Genomic DNA, 9,826 nt, shown 5'->3' with positions numbered 1-9,826 from the left:
GTCTGCGCGTCTGCTTCCATGTACAGATGTCACCTCAGGCACGGCTCAGTCCAGAGATGCCAGTTTCCTCTGGATTAATGAGGAATAACGATGGAGGCGCAGATTTTTAGAATTGTAAGTTAACTAATGGGTAATTTGAGTCATTTTATAGCTTTGGGTTTTACGTAAAAATATTTCAGGCTTGTTGCCTCGGTGCTCATTCTGTCATACAAGACTGCAACAGATATGATTAAATAAATAATTAAACAAACCTCTGGATTTAGCCAGATTGTTAGTTAAAAGCATTCTGGAGCTTTCTGTCTCCCTGTCCCTGTAAGAACAATATGGTATGAGTCAAAAAGCGATTAAATAAACGAGCGGCGGGTGATTTGTGTGGAATTTCACAGTTTTCTTATGATGTATGATTCTGAAATCACACTTCATACAAGCAGGAGGGGGTTTATTTGAGGTTCTTTTACAAAAACACTCTTTAATCTTGACGGCAAATGCCACGGGGAGGAAAAATGCATGAACTGTGGCTGATAAAGAACATGTTTTTTTTTTTTTTTTTCAGTACAGCAAACTTGTTTCCTCCTTCCAGACCTTTCATGCTCTCCTCTTCCCCTCTCCACCTCCTCCCTGCTGTTTCTGCTGTCATGCCAGCTTCAAATGTTATAAATCGTCTTTTCATGGCTTGTGAAGGGGGACTCCCTTTGTAAGCTTTGAATGTTTAGGGTCAAAGCCAGGCTATCTTAGACCCAGAAGAATTATAGATGTGTGAAGTGCGAGTTTGTTATTGAAATGGTGAAAAGACGTCCTGTTGGGGTAGTACACAAGACTTTTCGCCAAAAAAAAAAAAGAACAGTTTGTTAAAATAAGTGTTAACTGATTGAAAAAGGAGGACAAGCGTCCAGATAAAGATTTTTGTCTGCTGAAAACCACTGAACAGAAACAGAGCTGACCTATAGGTGCACTCTGCACTTTCTTGTGTAGATATTTCTGCCTGTGAAAAAAGGTGAATGCGCAACATTATCTGAGATAAGACGGGCGGGGATCGACAAGCTCCAATCAATGAGTGGTTATAAGGAGGGCAGAGGGGGTTTGAATGTCTGTGGTTGCTTACAGCAGCACAGCGATCCTCTCAGCCGCTTCCCATCAAACCACAGTCAGGCCATCCTAATGGATAAACCCTGCTGGATTTTCTCTGGATTAACTTTTGAGTCTCTGTCAAATAAGCTATCCAGGAATAATGAGACATGGCATTAACCTTTTCCTGACACTCACAGGTTTATAACCCTGGTATGTTTTACTTTATCTATAACTGGATTTTGCTTTTCAGTGGAATGTAGCGGTTGTACCCGAGGATTGAGGATCTTCTTTGTGTTCTTTAATGCCAAGAGGATTTAACTACCACTTAAAAGAAAATTGGCTGCTAAATAAAAATAGCTAACAGGTGTTTTCACCTCAGAGCTGGCCAAACAAGAATTTTAAGGATAACTGTTTTTTATACACTTCATGCTCAGTTTAGGGCTTAAAACTATCGGGATAATTTCATATGTGAAATAAGATGGGACTATATTGTCTATACTGATATTTCTATGTTGAGTTATAATTAGACTTGAAAATCTGTCTAGTTCTTTTTCTGTCCATCTGATCAAATGCATGCGGCCCCTCCTTCTCCCTCACTGAAAAATACAGCCCTCACCTGTGCGCGCTCCCCCCACCCCCCACACCTCCTGCTTCTCCAAGTGGGCGGGAGTTTAGCACAACTGGTAACCAAACACAGGACAGGATATCGAAGAGCAAAAACAAACAAACAAAAAAACAAACAAACAAAAAAACAAAAACAAAATGGCTGTTATTTGTAGATGGTTTGGATTTAAATTGTCAGATGAGCAGCAGAATTTTTTTTTCTGTCAACAATGCCAAAAGTGGCCACCTGAGTGGTGGCGCAGAGGTTAGAGAAGGTGGGCCTGTGATCGGAAGATTGCCCGTCCAAGCCCCGGTATAGACAACATCAAAAATGTGGGTGGGGTAGGTGAAGCACCCACACCTGCCCCCACCCTCATTCGTCCCACTCTGGGCCCTTGAGCAAGGCCCTTAACCCCCCACCATCTGCTCCTCCGGGTGTCCTAGATAGCAGCTCTCTGTTCCACACAGAGGGCTGTGGTAGCTCGGTGGTCTGCGGTTGCGTCAGGAAGGTCCTCCGGCGTAAAAATAACTGCCAAGTCTTTGTGCGACTTAGTTCGCTGTGGCGACCCCTAACACAGGGAGCAGCCGAAAGAAGAAGAAAAAAATGCCGAAAACAAGTCCCGACAAAAGGTCAGCACTACGAATCATTTTTACCATTTAAAACAGCATATAAGTGGAATAAGAAGTGTGTGTGATACTGAAGCTCCGACTGACTTCAGCCTCCTTCCCTGAGACAAACCACGGGTCAGAACTCATTTAGCCGTGCTGTGCCTTATGAGAGGAACAGTGAGATGTAGCGCAACGTTAATAAAGCAGCAGCTTATATCTAGGGCTTTAACAGACTACTCGAGTAATCGACACATGGATTCCTAGTACAGCTCTCGAGTTTTTAAATTTCATGTTGAGTATTCATAGTGACATCATTACATCACAGTTATATCATTGCGTCACGTGTCACATGATCCGCACCGAGCGCGGACTCTACATAATGGATTCCTCCAAGCAGACGAATGGAGCGGAGCGGGCCCAGTCTTGGCAAACGGGTAGAAATGCATCAATAGTCTGGAAATATTTCACTAAAGATGAATATTCCGGTTCAACTACCGTAAGGAAATATTCTGATGCATGCTCACTAATCCAGGTAGAAAAATCCAAAAAAGTTAAATCTGGTCCTCTGGACATGAAAGATAAAGAAATAATAAAGATTTGTTCTGCCTATGGTGCACTATGCGACTTGTGTATTGTAAAACAGGAAGATCAGCAGGGCTGATATGTGAGCAGGTTTATTTCCATGAACATCCGTAAGTAGGCCTGTCGCAATAAACAATAAATCAATTAGTCGCGTGACAAATGAAAATTATCGCCCTCATTTTCATTTATCGACTATATCGTTTCTTCGTGTCTCTCTCTTTCTACTGAAGACACTGGATGATAAAAAGCTCAACTCCGGTGTCCTTCACTGACCCCTCCCTTTCTCTTCTCTCTTTAAAATCCATTTTAACCGTCGCTAAAAGAAGCTAAGCTGAGAAGCTAATCTATGAGCTAAGCTAACAGGCCGACCTCTGGAAAAAAACAAACTGCCTTGTCGAAGCTCCAAAATTCACAGTTGAAACCCGTGCTTTTGTGTAAAAAGTTGTTTTTCTCTGCAAAAAGAAGCTGAAAACTTGTTTACTGACTTCTTATTAAAAGCTTTGTGTGAAAAATGCTAGGCTAAAGAGCTCAATCCACACTGACCGTCTGCCATTTTGAGAACTGAAGAGAGACAACCCATGTCATGTCAAGGGGCCTCCCTCCCATTTTTCTTAAAGAGACATGCACACTCACTTACTTGTGAACTCCTTAAATACCTTCAGTTCAAACAGTCTTATACTGCCATCCGGTGGTCGAAAAAAGGTACTACATGCAAAACCAATTAAACATTTCTTCTTAATTTAGACAATAATTACTGATTGTCAAATTTCTATCAATATTATCGTTTATCGCAATAATTTCTGGGACAATTAATTGCCCAACAAAATTTGTTATTGTGACAGGCCTATCTATAAGCAGGTAGCATTATTACAAGTAAGACATCAGTTTAAAAAAAATCACTCAAAATTAAAACTGATCAGGTGAATTTTTGTATGAAGAAAGTACTTCCATTATGTTTTTGTGCTTTTCCTCGTATTTACCGTATTTTTGTAGCTATGTCAGATGTAAAGTAAAGTGCTATGTTGTCATCATTGTATGTTCCCAATTAATGGCAAAATTAGTTCTCTGCATTTAACCCATCACACATGAGATACACCCAGGTGGAGCAGTGGGCAGCTATGTAAGCGCCCAGGGAGCAAATTAATGATTGGGTGTCTTGCTCAGAGACACCACGACATGTAGGAATGGTGGGGAGTTAAAGTCAGCTGCCCTACCTCTACACCATCTCGGCCTCGTGAGGAAAGCATATCCGGAGTGCTGGTATAAAAACAGCAACTTTGCTCGTTTAACATCACGTCATGAATCTTTAAATGACAAATGCCACTTTTTAATAAACTTAAACTGGTGTAACAAGCCTTTTCTTATTGCCGTTGAACAAAAGCAGGGGGACACCCCTCCCCAGGCAAATCACAAGGCCAAAACAGAGATGCACACAAGCAAAAAAATCTAAAATACCGGCACTCGTTTACTCCAAATAAATTTTAAATCTCTAATTACACTAACATGCATGTTTTCAGACTGAGACTGTCGGAGAATCTCGAATAAACCCACACATTCCTGAGGAAAATCTGTCAGCTCCACACAAAGAGCCCAGCTGAGATTCACACTTGAAACCTCTCACCATCATTTGGTTTATTATTTTGTGTGCAAAGCAGCTCATATAAAACACAAACATTCTGTTTTGATTTGATTAGATTGGTAAAAACTTCATACCAAGAATTCTGTGATACAGTTTAGGCAAACAAATATCACCATATGTAAAAAATAAAACACTGAGAGAACTCTTAACATCCTCTAGCTGCCACAGTGAGGTCACATGACCAAGAGGGGAGAGGTCTCTGAACAAAACACTTATTAACTTTTGAAGCCATTTTGGTTCAAGATGGCTGCCACAGCTATTTCAGTAATCACAAGATTGACTATAACTCAGTCATTCTTTGAGATATTGAGCTGAAATTTGCTATGTTTGTAGCTGAGAGGGAGTTGTTATATATTCCTAATGAAAATTAAAAAATCCAAGATGTCCGCCTTAGCTTAAAAGGAAAAAAATATAATATATCGGCTATTTTAAAAGATATTGAGCTGGACTTTAGTGTGACGGTACCTGACAGCAATGCACAACACATTCTGATTTCAAATCTAAAAATTCAAGATGGCCGTCAATGCTAACTTTAAATGGCTATAACAGCCATTTTTAGAGCTATTCAGCTGAAATTTGGTGTACTGGTAGCTGAGAACAATCCAATAGACTCTGATTGCAAATCAAAAATCCAAGATGGCCACCTGAGCTAAAAAAGAAAAATTATAGAAATCAGCCAATTTCAGAGATATTAAACTGAAATTTGGTGTGGTGGTAGCTGAGAGCAATGTCCAATAAATACTGAATTCAAATGAAAAAATCAAGATGATCACCAAAGCTAAATTTAGATGGCTTAAGCTCAGCTATTTCTAAACATACAGAGCTAAAATTTGGTGAGGTTATAGCTGAGAACAAACCACAACACAAAGTACTGTCAGCGTTTCTCCAGGAAGTTTCTAGTTTATTTTGGTCTGTGTTTGCCATTTTCAGCAAAAGCGTAAGAGTCCAGGAAAGATTCTGAAAATCTCACAAAATGTAGTAAATTTAAAGAAAAAATCTATTAGTAATATTTTGTGCTTTGTGTACAAATACCATCCATCATGCAGCAAAAGCTGCACATTACAATGGTCCTGTCTTTCCTGTGGCATAGTGTTCCCTTAATAGCCACCGCTCTGAGTTAGTCCCTGACTATGTTTTGGCTGATATTGATCAAACTTGAAAGGGGAGCCCCTAAGTGAAAGTGGAAAATGTCCAACGGTAATCGATGATTGACAGTTTTTATTTCCCTCGTCAGGGTCACCTTGCCAAAGTCAGCATGTTGCAGGGCTGCAGGACAATCAAGTGAAGAGTGAGGAAGAGGGTTTATTTTGTCTGCTCAGACTTGGTTGTACCAGGGGGAGGTTAAACTGAACAACTTTCACTCACAGTAGATGTTTCAGCTCCTAGAGGACACCAGAAAGTAGTGGAAGAGAAATGGATCTTTGTTTCTCTGGTATACGTATCCTCTCAGCAAGACATAAAGCTGCTGGGATGTGCCTGTTTTCAGCATGAAATTCTAGCTACAGCTAATTCATCTGGGGCACAAACTCAGAACTGTTTGCAGTTAAATTCAGTCTGAGTCAGCAAATTACACTTTGTGTGTTTTTATTCTTAAATTGTCAGTTGATTCTTGTAACACACACTCACTGTTACAAAGATGCATTACTGTACAGTAGAAGAGGGCCAGAGCATCCTCTGGGTTTGAATTTCAGTCTCTGAAGTTTCTAGTTGTCACAGTTTAACCTGGTTCTACCTGAACTCACTAAATGCATTTTGACATGCACATTTCCTGTTAACATACCTATTGAAAAGCCAGTTGCTAAATGAGGTCCTGCTGGGCTGGGTGGGAAATGTAAAACCCATCAACTTCACCTTTTATGAGCTCCTTGCTTAACGTGCCTGTGGAGGTTTTTTCAGAAACGTTCCGCCTCTTTAGATTAACTCTGTTTGGCTGGGAATGTGAGAAAGTACCAAAAAAGCAAAGGAGTGCAATGATTTCGGAAACACATTTCCTGAGTTGGGAAATAAATTACCTGTTTACAGTGGAGTAAAAAGAGGCCCCATCGGAGAGGCGTTATAGAGGAAAAGACTGGGGATGCTTTGGCTGCATGTCTGGTTTGTTCTTTCAGGAGCTGGGGTTTTGGTGTATGCTTCCAAAGCAAACACCTCTGTATTCTACCATATAAGATTCAATGGGACCAGTTCATGAGTTTCTATCTTCTTCCTTTTTGTTCTCTTGCTTCCAACTATAGTTGTCCCATTTCGGACTGATTTTTTTTTTTTTTGTAGTTACAGCGCTGTATGTTTCAGATTGTATCTGTTGCAACATTCCAGGGTTCTGTGCACCAGTATCTGACCCATCCCCAGTCACACCTGTGTGTGAGATGTTTTACTTGTGTACATGCATGCTATGCATATTATCAGTTTGTGTATAGGACACAAGGAGAAGGTCCATCAAAGAAAACATACAAACCCTTCACTCTCACCTGCTTAGTTTGCTTCTCTTAATCCATCTCTTGCAGTTATCAGGCTGATTTTATCACCCTGTTGGCTGCTGGGAGATTACCAGTGACAAACAGGGATGGCTAAATCGGCTTGACAAACTTGCTAGCCCTGCAAACTATCAGCCGCCCCCTTTGAGCCGCTATCTCCTTAACCCCACCTTACATGGCCACGGCATGTGGTCGTCCAAAATAACAGCCTTGACCCTGATAAAGCTCGGAGGAGCTACTGATGTGATGTCTGCCTTTATATTCAAAAACTAACTCAGTCAGGCAGAAGTGGGCACTAATGTGATACTAAATAAATTCTTGTGCTGTGGAATTGAATTGTACCTCAAAGTGAAGTTTATAGAAATATGAAGTTTTTGTTTAAATGTATAAATATTTTCCTTTTTTTCATAAAGAATTTACCAAAACAAACTAAAAATCTCAAGAAGAATCAAATCCTTAAATTGGTTTGTTGAGGACAACCTATTGCACCGGTTGAACCTATTATCTCGTTCTGACTTGGAAAGAGGATAAGATTGTGGAGCGTTAAGGCCCTTTAAAACGACCAGATTTTGCGGACACGAGGATTACACCATTGGTGTGTGTGATAGGATTGGATGGTATCCATTTTTTAAATACTTTTAAACTGTCTTTAGGTAATATTGTGACACACAGTATTACCGTTGGCTTGGAAAGGCTTACAGTGTTGTCTTATATATTCACCTTCTCTGAACCACTTCAATTTCTTACAATGAGAGAAGGTGGGGGCTCTTAGTCTGGTATTATAATGCATGACATGATCCAAAGCTGTGCTTGTGGTACACATAGAAAGAAGGAGGTATTATATTTCTGACATTTTTATGGATTACAGACTTTTTACAAAAACTAGTCCGTTCTTCGTTCTCCCACTATTCGTCTCAATACCTCCGCTGCATCAGTAACAACCTGTCTAAGCTTAAAAGTTTTTCAGATTTTACCTTTCTGCTTTCATCTTTTCTTCAAGTTGTGACAGCCGCTTCAGCCTCAGTTGCAACTGTGATAAAAGCAGCAACATTTTATACAGTAGATTTGACAATGCAGCATCTAAGGGTTCAGACATTAAAGACACTTTCATCAAAAAACAGGTCACATGATAGGCTAAAAGTTTCTTCCACTAGCTGTCAACATGGTGGCGTTGCTACTTAATCTTTGAAATGCACTTTGTTTTTTTCTATTCCCTTCATAAACAACAAATGTCCCTACAGCGAAGCAAAATGCTACCCTACAAGAAGGGTAGCAGAACAAGAGTTTAAAAGATCTGCAGTATGTACGTTAAACATATTCACACCTGGCTGAGATTAAATTAGGTGTTTTTAAGGACAATATTCAAAGCAATATTTCTACCGTTTTTGAACGCCTTAGTTTAACATAATCATATTACCAACCAGCCCTGATGTGTGATGGACTCAATGTTTTCTATTCTTGGTTTGCTTTCCTTTGGCATCTCCAAAGCTGTGCGCTTCGCTTTGTGACCCTTGGTTTCCATGGGTTTGTGTATTCAAGGCACAGCTCCCATTCAGTTTACAGTCCGATGGGCCCACAGCAGACTGACCCATGAGGCAGTGGCAGCCAAAAACACAATACTGTTTGTAAAAGGCTAATTGTATTAATTTCAGATGACCTCCCTGTGAATAGAGAAAGTAAGTGATGAGGCAAAATGTGGTGAAGCTGCTGACATACACATGAGCAACTGGGATTTGTTTTCTAATCCCACTTCCCGTTGCCAAATCCAAGGAATAATGGCCATATCGGAACTCCTGTTGAATCTCTGTTCAATGAGGGGATGGTGAGAACGTCCTGTAATCATGCTGCGTCTGTCCTCGTTACTTGCCTCATGTCAGGTGTGACTGACGACCACTGGGACACCACATGGCAAACAGAACAGTTAAGTTTGTCCTGCCTGCAACTTATTCTTAACCTTGCCCACCCAAGAAACAGGAAAGTCAGTGCTGATGTGGCATGCTACATACCATACTTACCCAGGAAGAGGGAGCAGTGGGAGACTGGTGGAAGGAAGAAGAGCCACAATGGCTGCTGTCACAATCTGTTGTACCTCAGTGTCATTCTTAGGAAGGGGCTGGAAACCCCCCACCCCATACTGTGACCCCCCCCCTTTACCACTTTAACAAATGAGACATTCATAAGCATGTAGCATGACAGTGGGCTGGCTATATCATGTGTCTTTTCAACTGTAAATATTCTTTTGGCCTTTCAGAAGGCTCCTGAGAAACAAAGACATGTTCTGTTGTAATTAGATATTTTATTAGCTTTATTTTGTCAGATGTGGGTTCACGTGGCCAAGAAAACCCTTCTCAGCATATTCATTGTTTTTTTTAGGAAGCTGTTGACCCAGCATACTGGTACAACTGGCAGTTACACTCTTTTATTGCATTTGTTTTAAACTACTAAATGGAAAGAGAAAAATCTACCAGTACAGTATAAAAATGGTTGACATCAAGTTTGTATGAAACTAATAAGTGAAACCTTCAAGTCAATTCATAGCAGCTTGATCTAGCTTTTGATTATTGTCTCATACAAATTAACAAAAACAATCTTTTTTTTTTATGTTTCTTAGACTGTGACTTGTGATTAAGTTAAACAAACCCATAATGTTAGTTTATCTCCCATATTAGTCTCAGCAATAAAGAAAAAATACTATATAAAGGTTTGATAAATGACTAAATGTATTAATGACAAATTACTTGATCCATATTTTGTCATGCAAATCAGCACTTTTTCAGCAATAACTGACACATTTCACTTACTTTGCTACCAAGACACAAATTTATAAATTGAATCCCATACTGGGACTTAGTTT

Source organism: Nematolebias whitei, chromosome 7 (assembly GCF_014905685.2).
Source record: "Nematolebias whitei isolate Nwh7 chromosome 7, NemWhi1, whole genome shotgun sequence".
Lineage (NCBI taxonomy): Eukaryota > Metazoa > Chordata > Actinopteri > Cyprinodontiformes > Rivulidae > Nematolebias > Nematolebias whitei.
Note: the sequence above shows the minus strand (reverse complement) of the source record.